Below are 22,190 nucleotides of genomic sequence, written 5' to 3' on the forward strand. Positions count from 1 at the left end.
CTCCTTTTTGAGAAAATTCGGATTGTGATTTTTGTGAAATATTACAATTCTGAATTAACAGATCATATATGTTTATTCTCTACGCAAAACTTCTGATTGATTTCTAGTGCAGTCAATCAGAGGGTTTCTGTTTTCTGTTCGTGGACCTTATTCCGGTGATTGATCGTGACGCCATCGGTTCTCGGGATATACAAGAAGAGCAGATTAAATTATGTTGGAGTCCATAATCTCGTTTCAAGATTTAAGGTAAAATATTTAATTGTGATTATTTATTTTACTTACACAAATTTAATCGTGAAATTTTTGATACCCAGATATGGAATCGTTCCATATTAATAAAATAAATTTTAAACTTCTGCTGCACCGGGTATCAATTCTAATTGATCTGAACACAGTTTTCCAACAGTGGTATCAAAGCCAGGTTGCTCAGATCAAACGATTAAATTAATCGATTGTACAAAATTTTTAAGCCTCGTTTTTGAAACAAAACAAATTTTTAAAAATCAAAATTTTGACGGGCAAAACACGGGCAGCGATTGGATCGCTGCCCAAGGGCAACGATTGTCGCTGCCCAGGACAGCATACGGCGCTGCCCATGGGCAGCGATGTGATCACTGCCTGCACTGCGCAGGGCAGCGCACGGCGCTGCCCAGGGCAGCGACAGGCTGCCCAGCCCGAGCCCCGGTCGGGGCACGGGCTGCTTGGGATTGTCCCGGGCAGCCCGGGAAAAATAAATTTTTATTTTTTAAAAAATTTTGAATTTTTGAAATTCTAGTGTTTGATCCGATCGAAAATTGTTTTCGATTGGATCACGAGGCATCAGATCGAATTGTTCGAGTTCGAAATTTTTAAAAAATTGATTTTTGGATAAATTTGAATTTTTTGGAAAATTTATAAATTTTATTCGTTAAATTGAATTTTATAAAATTAATTATTTTGGTACAAATGATGATAAGATATGATCTTATGGATGGATAAGATAAAATATGATTTTATCTTTTAATTATGATGCCATTGCATGTTTATCCAATTATTTAATTATTGAATTAATTAATGGATAAAGGATGATCGATTGCCATGACCAATGTTTTAGGTGTATGTTAGGTGATTTACATTTGTATTATTGTTGTTGGTGTTTATTAATGGGCTTGTTTTATAGCCCAATATGATTGTCATATGTAATAAAAGTGGGCCTGGTTTATGGCCCGTTCCCACCCCTAAAAATGTATCCCATATTTGTCATCGAAATTTATTGTAAATTTATTAGACTTAGTGGGAGACAAAGATTTGAAGAAATGGTGGGCCCAGCAGACAATGAAGACCGAAGAAATGTAAATTGGAAGCACAATGTAATAGGATTGCATTGCATACTTGCATATCACCTAGGATTGGACTTAGACTCGTGATTGGCAACCACGGGTCGAATAGTTAATGGGATCGATCATCCTTTAATAATATATGATATTATTGATGTATGCATGTTTAGACATAAATTGTATGAATCCCGCAAGCATACATAATTTGCATGATGAGACAAATTTTCAAAATGAAATCCCTCATTTTAAATATGATTTAAAATTGATATCAAGATAAACAAAAGGGAATTTTAAATATTGTTTAAATATTCCTACCTTCCATCAACGATCAATGTATGTGATGCTACCCGCGGATACGGTCCGGCTCATATTATTGGGGGGGCCCGTTTGTCGGAAAGCTGTACATTGGATCGACACATGTTGTAAGTTGGGTGGAACTCCCATGGGATTGGCTCATATTATTGGGAATCCACATGGCGACCGTCCATCACAACTTAATATTGATGGGTCATCTTGACATGTCACAATAAACGGCATCATATTATTGAGTCCTTATTGGACATGAGGTAAAAAACATGGAGGTTGCTTTGGAAGCAATTGGGCTCTACCTTTTGAAAATTATAGTTGGCTGATATTATTCGGGACTATAGTTTGTCAATTGGACTCCATGTTCCCACTAAAGAAAATGTTTCTCGTTTTCACTAGAGGGTAGTGAAATCGTCAAAATAGTGGGAGTGTAATTCATAAAATGAAATTCGCCATATTTTATGTCTTAGTAAATTAATTAAACAAATCACTGATTATTGTCTGTTTCCTTTTCAGTATTTCATTACTATGAATTCGCGTAATCCACTACTCTCAATTCTCGATCAAAACAAGTTGACTGGCGCTAACTATACGGAATGGTTCCGTAAGTTAAAAATCATTCTAAATTCGGAGAAGGCTTTCTACGTGTTAGAGAAGCGTCCTCCGAAGGAAGCCCCGGCTAACACTAGTCCGAAAGAGTTGAAAAAGCTTGACGATTGGTGGGACCATGATGTCAAGGCAAAGAGTTATATGCTAGCATCAATGTCTGATGAACTCCAGAGGCGATTTGAGGATGCGGTGAATGCTGCTGACATTCATAGCGCACTCAAGGAACTTTTTGGAGCTCAGTCAAGGGCCGAGAAATTTGCGACTGTCAAAGAGCTCATGACATGCCGCATGCGAGATGGGACTTCGGTCCGTGAGCATGGGGTACACATGATTGGGCTCATTGAAAAGTTGGTAAAACTCGAACTGACATTAGAGCATGAACTCAATGCGGACTTGTTACTTCTTTCACTTCCTTCGTCGTTTGACGGCTTTGTGATGAACTTCAATATGAACAAGATAGAGGCCACCCTTGAAGAGATGGTCAATATGCTTGTGACTTATGAAGCCACACTAAAGAAGGATAAACCGGTACTCTAGGTTGGCTCCTCTTCTAACTCTAAGAAAGGACCAAGTGGAAAGGGTAAGAAACATTCTGCCCCGCCCAAGAAGATTGTACCAAATAAGAAGGGAAAGGCTAAGGCTTCAATTGGAATAAAAGATGAAAACGTTTGCCATTACTGCAAGAAACCCGGTCATTGGAAACGTAACTACAAGGAATACCTCGAACAGTTGCGAACTGCAAAGGGTATGTTTTACATTGAAATAAATGTTTCGCTTAATAATTCTTCTTGGGTATTGGATACCGGATGTGGATCTCACATTTGCAATGATTTGCAGGTGATGACAAGAAGTCGTAAGCTAAGGATGGGTGAGACCCAGCTAAGGCTCGGGAATGGTTCTAGAGTCGAAGCCAAAGCTATAGGAGACATTTATTTAGTTTTGCAGAACAATTTTAAGTTATTTTTGAGAGATGTTTTATATGTTCCGGATTTGGTCAAAAACATTATATCTATTTCTATGCTTGATAGAGATGGTTTTTCTTGCAATTTTGTAAATGAGATTTGCAATATTTACAAGAATGAATGTTTGATTGGAAATGGACAACTTGAAAACGATCTATATAGCTTAAAATTAAAAGACGTTCCAATTAATTATGTTGATAAACCGGTAACAACAATTAAAAGGAAGGACGATAGTCAAAACCCGGCAAACCTTTGGCATGCTAGGCTAGGTCATATTTCCTCAAGGAGGATGAACAAGTTAGTGGGAGAGGGCATGTTTGATATGTATGATATTAACTCTCTACCTACTTGTGAGTCCTGCCTAAAGGGAAAAATGACTAAATCTCCTTTCAAAGGGAAACCTGAGCATAGTCAAAATCTGTTGGATTTGATCCATACAGATGTTTGCGGTCCATTTAGGATTGGTACTAAATGTGGCAACACCTACTTCATTACCTTTACTGATGATCATTCTAGGTATGGGTATTTATATTTAATGAAATATAAGTCTGAAGCATTTGAAAGGTTCAAAGAATTCAAGGCTGAAGTAGAAAACAAACTAGGTAAAAGTATTAAGGCACTTCGATCGGATCGAGGTGGAGAATACTTAAGTACCGAGTTTTTGGACTATCTAAAAGAGAATGAGATTCTCTCTCAGTGGACTCCTCCTATGACACCTCAGCTTAATGGTGTTTCGGAGCATCGCAATCGAACTTTGTTGGACATGGTTCGATCCATGATGAGCTTCACTGAGCTCCCACCTTCGTTTTGGGGCTACGCGCTTGAAACGGCGCTATTGTTGTTAAACAACGTCCACACTAAAGCAGTAAATAAAACACCATACGAGTTATGGAATGGCAAAGCTCCTAAGTATTCGTACTTGAGGATTTGGGGATGTCCTGCTTACGTGAAGCAGACAGTGGGAGATAAGTTGGATAGTCGATCCTCCTTATGTTATTTTGTGGGGTATCCGAAGAATTCAATCGGATATTATTTCTATCATCCTAATGAAACAAAAGTGTTTGTTTCAAGGAATGCCACCTTCTTGGAGAAGGAGTTCTTATTGGATAAAAAGGCAAGATGATGGAACTCGAAGAAATTCGAGAAGAACCCAAGATACAAAATAGCGATCCTACACCTCAAGAATCATCACAAGACACGCCTACTACTAGGAGATCCGAGAGGACTTCTAGGCCTCCTATTAGATATGGTCTTCTTCTTGAAGGGGATCAAAGTGAACCCGACATTGGATGTGATCCAAGAAACTTCAAGGAAGCAATTTCTGATGCGGATTCAAATTTATGGCTTGAAGCTATGCAATCGGAAATAGATTCGATGCATTATAACCAAGTTTGGTCTTTAGTAGATCCTCCTGATGGAATTGTTCCAATTGGGTGCAAATGGATCTACAAGAGAAAGCTTGGGCCTGATGGAAAGGTATTGACCTACAAGGCACGATTGGTGGCAAAAGGTTATACTCAAAGACAAGGAGTTGACTATGATGAAACCTTTTCACCAGTCGCAATGTTCAAGTCCATAAGAATCCTTATTGCCATAGCAGCATGGTATGACTATGAGATATGGAAAATGGATGTAAAGACTGCATTTCTTAATGGAAACATTAAGGAAGAGATCTATATGACGCAGCCTGAGGGATACACATCCATGGGAAGCGAGCATAAGGTATGCAAGCTTCAGAGAACAATCTATGGTCTCAAACAAGCATCAAAAAGTTGGAACCAGAAATTTGATGAAACAATAAAGGATTTTGGTTTCATCAAAAACCCGGAGGAACCATGCGTGTACAAGAAAGTAGTTAAGGATGCGGTAACATTCTTAGTACTTTATGTTGATGACATTCTACTCATGGGGAATGACGTAGGGATGTTGCAATCAACAAAGATATGGTTATCAGGTAGATTCTCGATGAAGGATTTGGGTGAGGCCTCCTATATTCTTGGGATACAGATCTATAGAGATAGATCTAAGAGAATGATAGGACTTACTCAATCAACCTATATCGAAACCATATTGAAAAGGTTTTCAATGGATGGGTCCAAGAGAGGACATCTACCTATGTGTCATGGAGTTTCTTTATCCAAGTCTATGTGTCCCAAGACTGACGAAGAGATAGAGAAGATGACACACATACCATATGCGTCAGCCATTGGTAGTATCATGTATGGGATGATATCTACCCGACCGGATGTGGCCTATGCTCTGAGCGTCACGAGCAGATATCAAGCCAATCCCGGTCAAATGCATTGGAAAGCCGTGAAGGATATTCTTAAGTACTTGCGAAGGACTAAGAATGTGTTCATGGTTTATGGAGGAAGAGAATTGAAGTTGGAAGGCTACACCGACTCTAGCTTCCAATGTGATGTGGATGACTCGAAATCAACCTCTGGATTTGTATTCATGCTCAATGGCGGTGCTGTCTCTTGGAAGAGTTCCAAGCAAGACACCACAGCGGATTCCACCACTGAGGCAGAATACATTGCTGCATCAGCTTCTGCTAAAGAGGCGGTTTGGATAAGGAAATTCATCCAAGAGTTGGGTGTAATTCCTGAAGCTGTTGGTCCAGTCCCGGTGTACTGTGACAACACGGGTGCCGTTGCTCAGGCAAAGGAGCCAAGGTCTCATCAGAAGTCCAAACACGTACTGAGGAAATACCACATCATCCGGGAGATTGTGGAAAGAGGAGACATCAGTGTCGAGAGAGTGGCCTCTACATACAATATCGCTGATCCGCTTACTAAGCCCTTGCCAGGACCATTGTTTGACAAACATCGCGAAGCAATGGGATTACGTAGTATGACTAGTTTGCTTTAGGGCAAGTGGGAGATTGAAAGAGTGGGTGCCCGGTTAGCCAACTTATGGCTAAGGGCTTTTATGACTCTATGTAAAACAATCTTTTGTTTAATATAATTTACACTTTTATAATGGTATTGACTTTATCTTTCTTCATATTGTTATATTATGATATACTATTGTTGTTTTGATAAAGACCTTGAATATACTATAGTGTATGTACGATGTGCTAGCACATGGGGATGACTATCATGAAATACATCTTATAGTCACTGTATATTCTAAACTGTTCCTAGTCAATTGAGCCGTCCGCAAATAAGGATAAGGATCGCTCGAGATTGAGACTAGCATTTGCGATGCCGAGTACCACGTTTCATTGGTATGGAACATAGAGATGTTCAAAGCATGCAAATGGATATTCATATGATGAATGATCGAACTACCCTATTCGGACTTTCCAAGTGGTTATCACTTATCGAGTGGATAAAGTCCGCGGTTTTGGTTGTACACCATTAGTCCTTATTACTTGAAACATCATTGAGACTCTATATGCTAGTACTGTGCTTTGACTCGTTTACCGACTCTATTGGGGTCATCAAGTGTCGGGATTGGGTACAGTTACGACACATATAGGAGTCGATGCTTTGTTGTCAAGGATTCACCACATACTTGTGCGTGTGGATATCCTATGCGATCTGAGGAGATATTAGTGTGACGAATCTCTGGCCAGAGTACATGATGTGTTTTAGGTTAATGGGTTATCCTAGTAACACATGCGATGTCACTAATAGATCTCCAAGATGTTATGCATAGTTATCGAATCTCGAACGACTCTCGATATACCAATGGTTGTTGATTCGATCGGGATATATGGTTGAAGGGATCGTACTGTACGCTAACCAAAATCTACTGGTTCTTGCAGGCACTATCAGTAATACCTAGGGAATCATGGGGTGATGTTGCTAGGCGCTCTTACCATGATTCGATGGGTAAGTCGGAAATTGTTGTTTCGAGTCACAAGGAGTTGTGAGCTCACGGCTAGCTGTATTCCTGAACCATTGAGGGTTACACAAGTAATGGATTACTAAAACCCCGTAGAGATAGTTAAATTTAAAGAGTTAAATTTAATGAAAGAGAAGTTGGACTTCTTAACTAAAGGGAGTGGGATTTCCTAAAATGACATAGGGATGGGCATTTTTGGAAATCACTGAATTCGGATTCATAAAAATTATCTTGACTCTAAAAGATGCAGAAATGGTTTCTGTGCACATTGGTGAAATCAGTTTATCAATCGGAGTCACGATGAATTTTATATTAATTTCTATAACAAAGGGCTTGGCTTGTTGGGCTTAAGTTATGGATTGTGGGCTTTAAGGAGTTAAAGTCCTGATACAATTATAACTAGAAATTATCTATAAATAGAGGTGTTCGGTTCGAAAATCAACTACATTGTGTCTTATAATTTTCGAACACTGCATAAATAATTCTAAGGGATTTTTCGAAAATTCCTTGCTCCTTTTTGAGAAAATTCGGATTGTGATTTTTGTGAAAAATTACAATTCTGAATTAACAGATCATATCTGTTTATTCTCTACGCAAAACTTCTGATTTATTTCTAGTGCAGTCAATCAGAGGATTTCTGTTTTTTGTTCGTGGACCTTATTCCGGTGATTGATCGTGACGCCATCGGTTCCCGGGATATACAAGAAGAGCAGATTAAATTCTGTTGGAGTCCATAATCTCGTTTCGAGATTTAAGGTAAAATATTTAATTGTGATTATTTATTTTACTTACACAAATTTAATCGTGAAAGTTTTGATACCCAGATATGGAATCGTTCCATATTAATAAAATAAATTTTAAACTTCCGCTGCACCGGGTATCAATTCTAATTGATCTGAACACAGTTTTCCAACAGATGAATGGTTGAACTAAACAGAGAAGGAGCTTTTGGCAAAGATCAGATAAGAAAGCTTGACTTCTGTGAGCATTGTGTCTTAGGAAAACAGACTAGGGTCAAGTTCAAGAGGGTAGAACACAATACTAAGAGCACCTTGGATTATATACACTCTGATGTATGGGGGCCTGCCAAAACTCAAACACACGATGGCTCTAGATACTTCATAACCTTCATAGATGATTATTCTAGGAAGGTAATACACAATGAAGCACAAAAGTGAGGCTTTGCAAAAGATCATTGATTGGAAGACACTGATTGAAAATCAGACGGGCAAGAAAATCAAAAGGTTGAGAACTGATAATGGCTTGGAATATTTGAATCAAGAATTCAATTCATTATGCAAAAGGGCAGGTATAGCAAGACATTTCACTGTAAGGTACACTCCACAACAAAATGGACTTGCTGAAAGGATGAACAGGACTATATTGAAGAGGTTCAGGTGCATGCTCTCGAATGCAAAACTTGGGAAAAGTTTCTGGGGAGAAGCTGCTAGTACAACATGTTACTTGATCAATAGATGTCCTTCAGCTGCTTTGGACTTCAAAACACCTGTTGAGGTGTGGTCAGGGAAACCAGCAGATTACCAAACACTTAGATTTTTTGGTTGTACAACCTATATACATGCAAATGAAGGTAAGCTGTCACCAAGAGCAAAGAAATCCATTTTCCTTGGATATCCTGAAGGAACTAAAGAATATAAAGTCTGGGTTTTTGAAAATGGACATGGTAACGCAGTGATAAGCAGGGATGTTACTTTCAATGAAGATGACTTGCTAAACAATATGCCTCTAGAAATAAAGACAGTCCTGGATAATGACAGTGACACTAGTGATCATGTCATGGTGGAGTCAGATAAAGGAGATTATCTTGAACTTGTACTACAGCCTGAAAGCTTGGAGGGTCAAGAATCACTTGAAAAACAGGATGAGTCTAATTTGAGGGATTATACCCTCGTGAAGGACAGAGCTAAGAGGATCATCAAACCACCTGAGAGATATGGTTATGCAGATCTTATATCATATGCCTTGAGTGTATCAGAAACTTTGAACATAGATGAGCCAGTCAGCTATAAAGAAGCCATTAACAGTCCACATATGGAAAGGTGGAGAGAAGCTATGCTTAAGGAGATTAATTCACTCAAAAGGAATGATACTTGGAAGCTGGTGGAGCTGCCTAAAAATAGAAAGATAGTAGGTAGCAAATGGATTTTCAAGATAAAAAGAAGGCATTCCAGGGACTGAAAATCTCAAGTTCAAGGCTAGGTTGGTAGCAAAAGGTTTTACAAAAAGAGAGGGCATATACTATAATGAAGTTTTCTCACCTGTTGTTAAGCATACGTCCATCAGAATTCTATTGGCCTTGACTGCAAGCATGGATCTAGAATTAGAACACATGGATGTAAGAACAGCTTTCTTGCATGGCAACTTGGATGAAGTTATTTTCATGAGGCAACCAGAAGGATATGAAGAACCAGGCCAAGAAAGCAAAGTTTGCCTGCTACAGAAATCATTATATGTTTTGAAACAGTCTTCTAGGCAATGGTATAAGCGTTTTGACAGCTTCATGATCCGAAATTCTTTCGAAAGAAGCAAATATGACAGCTGTATGTACCATAAATCAAAGTCTCCTGGTTGCACAATCTACTTATTACTCTATGTTGATGACATGCTAATTTCATGCAAGAGTATGAAAAAGATAGATGAGCTTAAAGATAAGCTTAAGACAGAATTCGAGATGAAGGATTTAGGCTCAGCAAGAAAGATACTTGGCATGCAAATCACCCGGGACAGAAGCAAAAGGCTGATGTATGTTTCTCAAACAGATTATCTAAAGAAGGTTGTAAATAAATTTGGGATGAATGAGTCTAAGGAAGTTTCAACACCTTTGGCATCACACTTCAGATTATCTACAGATCAATGTCCAAATGAACCTGAAGAGCAGTCCTATATGGAAAGTGTACCATATTCAAATGCCACAGGCAGTCTAATGTATGCTATAGTCTGTACAAGACCGGATATAGCATATTCCATTAGCCTAGTATGCCGATTCATGAGCAAACCTGGAAAAGCTCATTGGAATGCTGTCAAGTGGATTCTAAGATACATCAAAGCCACTGTGTCCACTGGATTAATATATGGTGATTTACAGAATACTATGGATGGATTGGTGGGATATGTAGATGCTGATTATGCGGCTGATATTGATAGAAGAAGATCAATCAGTGGTTGTACTTTCATGTTAAATGGATGTGTGGTAAGCTGGAAAGCAACATTGCAAGCCATAGTGGCTTTGTCCACAGAGGCCAAGTATGTTGCTATAACCGAAGCAGCAAAGGAAGACATTTGGCTTAAAGGTATTCTGACAGAAATTATGAGGGAAAATATTGGTGTTAAAATTTACACTGACAGCCAAAGTGCCTTGCACTTAACCAAGAATCCTATGCATCATGAAAGAACCAAGCACATAGACATCAGATTACATTTCATAAGGGATTTGGTGGAGCAGAGGAAGATTGACATGTTGAAGATATCAACTGAGGACAACCCTGCTTACATGTTAACTATGCCCGTTCCAATTATGAAATTCCAACATTGCCTTGATCAGATGAATGTTGGAGAAACTAAGGTCATCCCTTAGACTGTAGTTTCTTTGCCCGAGGTTGATAGGTAATCCATGGTGGAGATCTGTGAATATTGGATCACCTATCTTGCTATTAATTGGATCATAGTTCAAGGTGCATGCTGGGATCAAGATATAGATACAGAGGATCATAACTCATCTAACTAACTCAACGGGACTTATCAGCAGTTAAAGGAATTGGTTACCCTAGCTTCTGCATGCGATACACATATACGTAAAGGCTGCTGCATCAAGGGTTATCCGGGAGATATATCGACTTGAAGATTGATGATCGTTGATAAAGTATGGGTATCTTAATTGCTTCTGTTCTTGATATTGGTTGAGTGATATCATTGTAAGCGATTGTGTTCTTGAGTGAATTCACCTTGTAAACTGATTTCGATCCAAGTTATTGATTAAGCCTTGGGCAAGGCAAAAGTGGATGTAGGATACTTTGATCCGAACCACTATAATTCTCGGCGTTCTTATTGCTTTGATTCGTTTATCATCTTTCGAGTTTACATTCTTGATCGTTTGATCTTAATCAAGTGTGAATTAATCGATTGTGAATCGATAGAAATCATAACATCTATCACTAGAGACACCAACTTGGACAAATCTCTTAGAAATGTTCTTTGAAAATTGTTCATGGCATAAGAATCAGATGCATGACTAGTTTATGTTTCTTTAACTAGAACTCTGATGCCTTCTAGTTGAGAATACAAAGTGGCATTAGAGATTGGATAGTCATCTAATGGAGATTCAGAACCATTTTCCATTTGAATAGTCATTTGGTGACTCTTATCTTTCAAGATATGTGTCTGGTCCTAACCTTTTGAGGAGAATGACGGGCCTGCAATTTCTTGATTCGAATTTACATGAGGATAAGGTATAATTGGAGAAGGATCCCTGGTCATTTCAAGTTCTCGAGATGGATCACTTTCCATTTCAATGGTTGGTGACTTTAGGGGCGTCGGATCTTCCATTAACTTGATAGGATTGGATGGAGAAGCTTCTGGTTGTTGGGTATTAAAATAAAATATGAGAGACTCGGGCCTTTTGTCTATTTCCATTTGGTTGGCCTGACTCTCAGAAATTTCCAATTCAGTCAAGGATTTGACAACCTCTTCAACCGAAGTTAGAGGAACTTTTGGTAGTGGGATTTCAACTTGTATGGTTGATGTAGAGGCAGTCGATATATCAATTGGTTGAGCAGTGGTGAGTGAGATATCACCTATGGAAGAGCTTCCTCCTGCATTTGAGATAAAAGATATTTCAGGTATAAAGGGTACATCAGTGTGGGTAGGTTTTGAGATAGTTGGGGAAACTTGGATGGTGAAGGTTACTTGGAGGCATCAACAGTGTTTGGTTGAGTTTCTTCTTCTGATTTGACTTCATCGGAGTCAGATATTCCATCCTCAATCTCTTTCATCATTATTTTACCTTCATCATGTAAAGTTGCAAGATGTTCTCCGAGCTTATGATTTGGTAGGTTGAAGTCATTTCGCATAAACTGGATGACCATGGAGATATGATGAGCATCCATTTCCAGTTGAGAAATTATGCAGAGTCATCTTTAGCAGTTGGAGCTGCAGGCACAAAATTTTCCGTTTTTCTTCGAATCATCAGGAGAAGGAGGCTTAATCGAAGTTGTTGATGAATGAAATTGCGTAGGATAAAAGACTCTGCCACTGTCTGAGTTTCTGCCCATTTGAGTAGAAAATCTTCCAACTTGGATAGCCGCCACAATGACTTTTCTTCAATAATGGTCGAATAATGACTGACAGTCCTGTATTTCACCCATTCATCAAATAGAGTTATTCTCTTTTCCACAGCTCTACTACCAATGATATAGTAAGATCAACGACTGTTTGAATTGCAGAAGTTTTGACTAGACTAGCCTCAGCCTTCTCTTTGCCTTTGCCTTTAAGTTCACGCAGTCCAAAGTCCATAACATCAATATTCTTTTCAACAATCCTAATTCCTGTTAAAGTTGTACCGGCAGGGATATAAGAAATTCTGATAGGCTCATTTATATGCTTAATCAACTTGAGATTTTTTATTGGTATCTTTTTTTGGACTGGTTCAACACCAGTTTGCTTTTGAGAATCAACTACTACAGCTTTGTTAATTACATCAAAAGTTGCAGCAGTTTTCTTTGGAGTTTTTTGCTTGGAGAAAACACTAATGAGAGGGGAGTTCTCTGTATTGGCCTCTTCATCGGATACAATCATGACCAGTTTTATCTTGACTGATCCTTTCTTCCGTTTGATGATCTTTGATTGTCCAGTCGAAATTTTGGACTGTGCAACCTGTTTTTCTCCATCTTCAATTTTAATTTGAAGTATTTCTTCAGGAGTCAAAGTATTTTTCTTGATGAAACTTGTGATGAATGTCTCATTCATCACTTTGGCATGATCCAATGGTTCATCCATAACCACCGTAGCATTCAGCAGATTCAACAGGTAGCAAATATGAATAGCAAAGCCTTGAGATTGGTGCTTCCCTCGCACCATCTCAGAAAAGATATGTAATATAATATCTGATAAGTTGATGTTAATTTTGGAGGCGATTAAGACCATGTCTTGAAGTTTCTCTATAATAATATTTTCAAAATAATTGGACGTGAGCGCTAAAGCTCAGTACGCTAGTACGGGTAAACATACAAATATGATGCATGCCATGTAATGAACGAGTATCATATCTGGGTGGACAAATCAGAAACTGCTCAGACTGGCGCCTAGGATATGAGCTGTAGCCTTGGGGACTCAAACCACTAGACCCAACCACTCACTCTAAGAGGACGTGGACCAAAAAAATGTCCCCTAGATCACTAGAGTCCGCTCGACCCATCGGCCACTGTGACTCTCAGTGTCAAAATGTCCTAACAAGGGCTGAACACCCTATCATGTCATATAATATGCAACACATAAGCATGCAAACCCGCTGGCAATCTCAGTTAGTACTTACGTACCTTTCTAAGGCAGTTACTAGAAGCACCCATCTAGGTTCCAAGCCTACCATGCAGTACTAAAATTCATAATAACCATGCATTATATTTTAGCTCTAAAAGCCTTAACTAAGCTATTGCATACTCTCTATTCTCTATTAGGAGCTAGAGTTATACCTTCGTATATCGTCAGCCCGCTGATTTCAAATTCCACAGAACTTGGACACAACTCCACTACAATCGTGGAGACGCTTCGCCAAGGCTCGGACCACGCCAATATAGCTAAAAACTCCTAAAATAACCTAATAGACGAGAGAAGAGCTTGAGAAATTGGCAAGAAAATGAGAGCCTCGGACCCCTATTTATAGACCATGATCGGAAGATCCGATCTCCTGATCGGAAGCTCCGATCCCTGCTTGCATGCCACATTTGGAATGGCTACGATTGGAAGCTCCGTTATACACTTCAAAAGCTCCGATCTCTTGAACGCAGCTACGTGTTCAAGTATCATTGCCACAAGCAGGACACCACGATCGGAAGCTCCGATCTCCCTTCGGATGTTCCGATCATCATGTTGCTTCCGAACTGCTTCGCTGGTTTCGATCCCTTTGGAACCTCCGAACCCACAAGGCTATGTCCGAACTACCCGAGCCCAATTAAGCCGATTAACCATTTTTGGATATTTTGGATATGATTTCTTGATCAGTTTGATATAATAAACATCCCTTAATCATGTTTAATCATTTAATCTTGTAAAATGGGACTGGGTTACTACATTTTCCCCCACTTAAGATAATTTCGTCCTCGAAATCAATCTTAAGTACTGAAATAAAGTTGTAATAGTAATTCTGTTGTGAAAAATACTCTCAAGCGTACGAGTGTCAAGTTATAATATTGTGATAAATCAAGTATCGTTCCCACATAGAGTAAATTGAAAATATTTAGTTCTTGTAATTAAAATAGTCCTAATTTTACCTAGAAAATCAATGATCAGAAGGTTTGCAAAATAAATAAAAATAATCAAAGGATTGTTTTATAGCACGCACACAACTTTCAGAGATTAATCAATCAGAGGAAAAATGGTCTAGAGGTTTAGATTTCATCTGGTTTCGACAACAATCATTCCTAAATAATTTATTTTCATGAATCCCTTTCAATTAATAACCAAGAACACTTAAGTGTATTATTCCCTCTCCCGAGTTCCGAATAAAATATATCAGCCACAGTTCAATTCCAATATCCCTATTAAGAATCTACTTGCAGTGATCTATGTAAAACAATGTTCTTTTCTAAGTTTCGTTAAAATTATATACTCTCTCGAGCTATATAAATAAATAGCAGTGTAATTTCTATCGGTCCTATTCAAAGTCCCCTCCGTCGAGTGTTGAATTCAAATAAATATTACAATTCAATTATTGATCAGGTAATTGAAAAGACATGCAATTCTAAAAACACAATTAATCAAGAGGAACTCAATTAAGTAAAATCACAAATTCATGAAAGTGTCTATACGAGGTTTGTAGTGACTCTTACCCGGATCACCTACTAAACAGAACTTATGCATGCAATTAACTTAATTAAACAGATATCAGAATAAAACTGCGGAATCCAATAACATTATACAATCCCAAGTAAAGGAATCTGTAATTATCCAATAATATACAACCAAATCGAATAGCTGTATAAACCCAAAACAACAGTAATAAAACCTAGACGAAGCTCCAGCTGGCCAACCACTGACTAGCCCCTCCTGGATCCACCCTCCTCGTCCAATCGCAAACCTGCCCCATGGAATAGGGTGTCTAGAAAATACAGAGTACGAGACGTGAGCATAAAACACTCAGTGCGAGAGTATGAGTATACATGCATGCAAAGTGAACTCCCTATAGACTCGAGGTCAAGGATCAGATAACAGTGACAGACCGGGCCCTGGTATGTAGCACGCTGTGCCGTCGCTTCAGGAGGTGGCTCCCATACCGAGATAACCGTGGAAATGCCGGACCCAAATCGATGGAAGTCCATCCACTAACAGGATAGGGTACAACCCTACTAACAGACATCTCGAAGGAGATACAGCAAGATGCAAATGAATGCAACATAATATCATGGCATATAAATCATGCGGTCACATAATACATGCATACTCAGTCAGGATATCTCGAACAGTACTTTCGTACCTCAATACAGTGCAAGCTCTACCAACTCTAGGTCCACGCCTATAGTCTGCTCTACACTGCCAAATGATACTACTATCATTAAAGTGCTCTAAAAGCCTTAACTAAGCTATTGCATACTCCTAAATATTTATAGGAAGCAAAAGCTATACCTTCGTCCGTCGTTAGCCCTTTGATGTCGATGCCTCCAGAACTTGGGCACGACTCCGCTACGACTACCGAACGCCTCTCCGACCTCCGGACCAAGCCTAAGAAGACTAGAACAGCTCCAAAAGGACTAGAAAGGAAAGGAGAACTCGGAATTGGCAAAAGAAAGTGAAGTCTCGGCCTTCTATTTATAGACAACGATCGGAACTTCCGATCCTTGATCGGAACGTCCGAACCTCGATCGGAACGTCCGATCCTGCCATCGGAGCTTCCGAAGATCCTGATCTGCCACGTGTCAAAATATCATTTGTTGACTCCGGATAAGGGTGATCGGAGCTTCCGGTCCTGATCGGAGCTTCCGATCCAACCACACGTCATGCCTGACGTAATAACATCGGTGCCTCCGATCGCTCATCGGAGCTTCCGATCCTGTTTGAAGCTTCCGATCGTGCCTTCGGAGCTTCCGATCCGTCCGATGCCTAATTCAATTAATTAGCATTAATCCTTTAATTACTCAATTAGGGCACGGGCTACTACATTCTCCCCCACTTAAGATATTTCATCCTCGAAATCAGATCTTAAGTACCGAATGCAAATACAGAAATTAGAAACATTCTTTATTCAAATCAAACGTTTACAGAGTTTGCAACTGAATACAACTTAAAGAATGAAATCAAAACAACTCAGGATGGTCTTTACGCATCCTGTCCTCAAGCTCCCAAGTAGCTTCCTCAGTGCCTCGGCGCTGCCACTGAATTAAAACCAAAGGAATGACTTTGTTCCGTAAAACCTTATCCTTATAATCCAGGATACGAAGAGGTTTCTCAACATAAGTCAAATCCTTGTCTACCTGAACCTCAGACCGCTGCAGAATATGAGATTCATCCGCCACATACCGTTGCAACAGAGATACGTGGAACACGTCGTGAATACTGGATAGATGCGGTGGCAAAGCTAGTCGATAAGACAAATCGCCAATGCTCTCCAAGATCTCAAACGGACCGATAAATCTGGGAGACAACTTGCCCTTAAGGCCAAATCTGAGAATCTTGCGGAAAGGTGACACTCTCAGAAACACTTTCTCCCCTACCTCGAACTGCAAAGGCCTACGCTTGATATTAGCATAACTGGCCTGACGATCCTGTGCAGTCTTAATCCGTTTCTTGATCTGATCAACAATGTCTATCGCCTACTAGATAAACTCCGGTCCTTCAGCCTGTCTCTCCCCCACTTCTTCCCAGAAGAGTGGAGTACGACAACGCCGCCCATACAACGCCTCAAAAGGTGCCATCCCAATACTAGTGTGATAGCTGTTGTTGTAAGCGAATTCGATCAACGGCAAATGATCCTGCCAGGCTGAACCAAAATCCATGATGCACGCTCTAAGCATATCTTCTAACGTACGGATAGTGCGCTCTGACTGACCATCAGTCTCCGGATGATAGGCTGTACTCAAACTGAGAGTAGTACCCATCGCACGCTGAACACTCCCACAGAATCTAGAAGTAAACCTGGGGTCCCGATCGCTGACAATGCTCACAGGCACTCCATGAAGTCGGACGATCTCCTGAATGTACATCCGTGCCATGCGATCCACAGAGTACTCTCGGCTATAGGCAATGAAATGCGCTGACTTGGTGAGTCGGTCCACCACAACCCAGATAGCATCACAGTTCCTCAGGTATACCGGCAAATGGGTCACAAAGTCCATAGTGATAAACTCCAATTTCCATTCAGGAATAGGCAGACTGTGAAGCAATCCTCCAGGTCGTCGGTGCTCTGCCTTGACCTGTTGACACACCAAACATCTCGAAACAAACTGATAAACACTGCGTTTCATTCCCTTCCACCAGAAACGAGTACGTAGGTCCCTGTACATCTTGTTGCTCCCAGGATGAATACTCAACTTAGTGCGATGTGCCTGAGATAAAATCTCCTCTCGCAACTCTTCATCCTGTGGAATCACAAGCCTACCAGACAAACACAGAAAGCCATCTGACTGATAATGAAATCCAGACGAGCTACCCTCGTTAGCTAGACGAGCTAAATGCTGGGTCTTTGAATCAGACATCTGAGCATCTCGGATCCGCGAGTACAAGGCTGGCTCAGATAATATCGCAAACATCTGGATACTCTGCATACCTTTCTTATGCTTGAAGGTATAACCTGAAGTACAACAGTCACTGATCGCACTAGACATCGAACAAGTCTGAAGTGCGGATAATCGCACCTTGCGACTCAAAGCATCAGCGGTGAGATTAGCAGCTCCCGGATGGTACTTAATCTCGCAATCATAGTCCTTAAGCAAGTCCATCCAACGTCTCTGCCTCATGTTCAACTCCGCCTGAGTGAACAAATACTTGAGACTCTTATGGTCGGTGAAGATCTCAAATTTCTCGCCATACAGATAATGACGCCAGATCTTCAAAGCGAACACAATGGCTGCTAACTCCAAATCATGGACTGGGTAGTTGTCCTCGTGAAGCTTCAGCTGTCTAGAAGCGTATGCAATCACATGCCCATTCTGAGTCAGGACACAACCTAACCCCTGAAGAGAAGCATCCGTGTAAACTACATACCCTCCAGATCCTGACGGTAATGCTAACACCGGCGCAGAAGTCAACCGCCGTCGAAGCTCACGGAAATTCTCCTCACACTTGGAGGACCACTCAAAATCCACACCCTTGCGGGTAAGCTGCGTCAACGGTCGAGCTAACTGAGAGAAGTTCAGAATGAAGCGACGATAATACCCTGCTAGACCCAGAAAACTACGGATCTCAGCAACCGTCGTCGGACGCGACCAATTAAGTACCGCTTCAATCTTGCTTGGATCAACAGAAATCCCTTCTCTGGATATGATATGGCCAAGAAAGACCACTCTATCCATCCAGAACTCACACTTGCTCAGCTTGGCGTACAACTGCTCATCTCGAAGAGTCTGTAGTACCAACCGCAAGTGAGAAACATGCTCTTCCGTATTACGCGAATAAACCAGGATGTCGTCAATGAATACCACGACAAACTTTTCCAAATACTCCCTGAAGACACGGTTCATCAGATCCATGAATATAGCCGGCGCATTAGTCAAACCAAATGGCATCACTAGGAACTCGTAATGCCCATAGCGAGTACGGAATGCAGTCTTGGCTACGTCTTGATCACGGACTCTCAACTGATGATACCCAGATCTCAAGTCAATCTTGGAGTAAATTGATGTGCCCTGCAGCTGGTCAAACAAGTCATCAACACGAGGCAACGGATACTTGTTCTTCACAGTGACTCGATTCAGCTGCCGATAGTCAATGCACAGCCGCATCGACCCATCCTTCTTCTTCACGAAGAGAACAGGAGCTCCCCAAGGAGATACACTAGGACGAATATACCCCTTGTCCAAAACATCCTGTAGCTGATTCTTCAACTCACGCATCTCTGACGGATCCAGACGATACGGTGCTCTAGAAATAGGCGAAGTACCCGACATCAACTCTATGCCAAACTCGACTTCCCTAGCAGGAGGAAAACCCGGAATCTCATCAGGAAACACATCTGGAAATTCATCCACAACAGGAATGCTCTCTATCCCAATACTCTCAGCGGAAAAATCAACTGCATAGATAAGGTAGCCTTCCCCGCCAGACTCCAGAGCTCGACAGGCTCTCAAAGCTGATACCAGAGGCATCGGGGGTCGCGCTCCCTCACCATAGAAAAACCAACTCTCACTCCCTTCCGGATGAAAGCGTACTAATCTCTGATAGCAGTCCACTGAAGCTCGATAGGTAGTCAACACATCTATTCCCAGAATGCAATCAAAGTCGTCCATCGCCAGGACCATGAGATTCGCCAACAGAACGTTCCCTTCGAACTCTAAAGGGCAACCCATCACTAGACGCTTAGCCAAAGCAGATTGGCCCGTCGGAGTAGAAACAGACATCACTACGTCTAGTGCAATGCATGGTAACTTATGCCTCTTAACAAAACGTGCAGAAATGAAGGAATGAGATGCACCAGTGTCAATAAGTACAAGAGCAGGTATACCATAAAGCATAAATATACCTGCGATGACTTTCTCATTCTCCTCCACAGCCTGATCATGTCTCAGGGCAAACACCTGGCCAGAAGCTCGTGGCCTCAAATGAGAACTCCCAGCAGACTGTCCCTGCGACCTTTGCTGTACGGTAGCCTGAGAACCCGATCCTGTACCAGAACCAGAACCGCCGCCCCCCGACTGTGGACAATCCCTCCGGATATGACCAGTCTCTCCACAACGGAAACAAGCTCCAGAAGCTCTACGGCACTTGTCGGATGGATGGTTCTTCCCACAGTGATCACACTTGTCCTTCTTACCGAAACGGACAACACCTCCAGAACCAGAGGAAGAAGAATATCCAGACTTCTTGAAAGTTTGGGCACGGGGACCCAAAGAACTAGCAGGCCTCGACTGAGGGAAAGACCTGTTCCGCCGAATGCTGTCCTTTGCCTGATGACAACGGCTCACCAAACCCTCGTAGGACATGTCGTCGCCAACCGCCACACGGTCATGGATCTCAGGGTTAAGTCCCTGAAGAAACATATTATACTTCATCTCTGAGCTATCAGCAATCTCGGGGCAATAGGATAGCAGATCAAAGAACCTATGCTGATACTCATCGATAGACATGGCTCCCTGTCGTAGACTCAGTAGCTCGCCTGCCTTCGACTGTCGGAGTGCAGGAGGAAAATACCGCTTTTGGAAAGTTGTGCGAAACTCGGCCCAGGTGGCCACTCCTCTCGCCGCAACAAAAGGTGCAGAAGTAAACCTCCACCACCTGCGCGCACGCCCATCCAGAAGATAGCCAAGGGTCTCCACCTTCTGCTCCTCGGTGCATTGGAAAGTCTGAAAAGTCGGCTCCATGCGGTCTAACCAGTTCTCCGCATCCTCCGGAGACTCACCTCCAACTAAGGGCTTAGGACCCATAGCTAAGAATCGACGCACAGTGAAACGCTCGTCGTCATGGTGACGATGACGCCGTTCTCGACGAGGCTCCCGGTCGGCATCTCCCCAACGCCCACCAACACTGCCATGAGAACTCTGGTCGTCACAATTTGACATCTACAAAAATACCTCAAGATGAGACTAAATCCCAAGAAATCTTTTGCATGCTCTGATACCATAAATGTAGTGACCCTTACCCGGATCACCTACTAAACAGATCTTATGCATGCAATTAACTTATTTAAACAGATATCAGAATAAAACTGCGGAATCCAATAACATTATACAATCCCAAGTAAAGGAATCTGTAATTATCCAATAATATACAACCAAATCGAATAGCTGTATAAACCCAAAACAACAGTAATAAAACCTAGACGAAGCTCCAGCTGGCCAACCACTGACTAGCCCCTCCTGGATCCACCCTCCTCGTCCAATCGCAAACCTGCCCCATGGAATAGGGTGTCCAGAAAATACAGAGTACGAGACGTGAGCATAAAATGCTCAGTGCGAGAGTATGAGTATACATGCATGCAAAGTGAACTCCCTATAGACTCGAGGTCAAGGATCAGATAACAGAGACAGACCGGGCCCTGGTATGTAGCACACTGTGCTGTCGCTTCAGGAGGTGGCTCCCATACCGAGATAACCGTGGAAACGCCGGACCCAAATCGATGGAAGTCCATCCACTAACAGGATAGGGTACAACCCTACTAACAGACATCTCGAAGGAGATACAGCAAGATGCAAATGAATGCAGCATAATATCATGGCATATAAATCATGCGGTCACATAATACATGCATACTCAGTCAGGATATCTCGAACAGTACTTTCGTACCTCAATACAGTGCAAGCTCTACCAACTCTAGGTCCACGCCTATAGTCTGCTCTACACTGCCAAATGATACTACTATCATTAAAGTGCTCTAAAAGCCTTAACTAAGCTATTGCATACTCCTAAATATTTATAGAAAGCAAAAGCTATACCTTCGTCCGTCGTTAGCCCTTTGATGTCGATGCCTCCAAAACTTGGGCACGACTCCGCTACGACTACCGAACGCCTCTCCGACCTCCGGACCAAGCCTAAGAAGACTAGAACAGCTCCAAAAGGACTAGAAAGGAAAGGAGAACTCGGAATTGGCAAAAGAAAGTCAAGTCTCGGCCTTCTATTTATAGACAACGATCGGAACTTCCGATCCTTGATCGGAACGTCCGAACCTCGATCGGAACGTCCGATCCTGCCATCGGAGCTTCCGAAGATCCTGATCTGCCACGTGTCAAAATATCATTTGTTGACTCCGGATAGGGGTGATCGGAGCTTC

The sequence above is a fragment of the Henckelia pumila genome, chromosome 4 (genome assembly GCF_033568475.1).
Source record: "Henckelia pumila isolate YLH828 chromosome 4, ASM3356847v2, whole genome shotgun sequence".
Lineage (NCBI taxonomy): Eukaryota > Viridiplantae > Streptophyta > Magnoliopsida > Lamiales > Gesneriaceae > Henckelia > Henckelia pumila.